Genomic DNA, 254 nt, shown 5'->3' with positions numbered 1-254 from the left:
CTCTCAGGGAGTAGTCTTCTCTTTGTGAAATGGATGAATAACCACCACTCTACTGTACAATCCGGAATTTACACTAAATTTAGCAACCTTACCTTATACATTCAAAAGATATTCTGACTGACAAAGCGCACTTACATCATACTGTGGCCGGCAACTGACTGGAAAAGATTCACGCACGACGCCAGTTACGAGGGACAGTGAGGAGCCGTCCTTTCGCTCCGCCTTCGTCCGAGTGACTGAACCTCCGCGAGGAA

The 254-nt window shown here is 47.2% G+C and overlaps 1 protein-coding gene across 1 annotated transcript in view; it reads right to left on the bottom strand.

Annotated features, from left to right (window-relative positions):
* LOC119592501 (membrane metallo-endopeptidase-like 1) overlaps positions 1 to 254 on the bottom strand; it is a gene marked incomplete at its 3' end in the record, with an annotated part of 17,484 nt that extends 17,230 nt beyond the window's left edge. Inside the window, 1 exon segment of the mRNA XM_037941349.1 lies at positions 136 to 254.

This window comes from Penaeus monodon, chromosome 30 (assembly GCF_015228065.2).
Source record: "Penaeus monodon isolate SGIC_2016 chromosome 30, NSTDA_Pmon_1, whole genome shotgun sequence".
In the NCBI taxonomy this organism is placed as follows: domain Eukaryota; kingdom Metazoa; phylum Arthropoda; class Malacostraca; order Decapoda; family Penaeidae; genus Penaeus; species Penaeus monodon.
The sequence above is the reverse complement of the archived record's forward strand: the minus strand, read 5'-3'. Positions and strand labels throughout refer to the sequence as shown.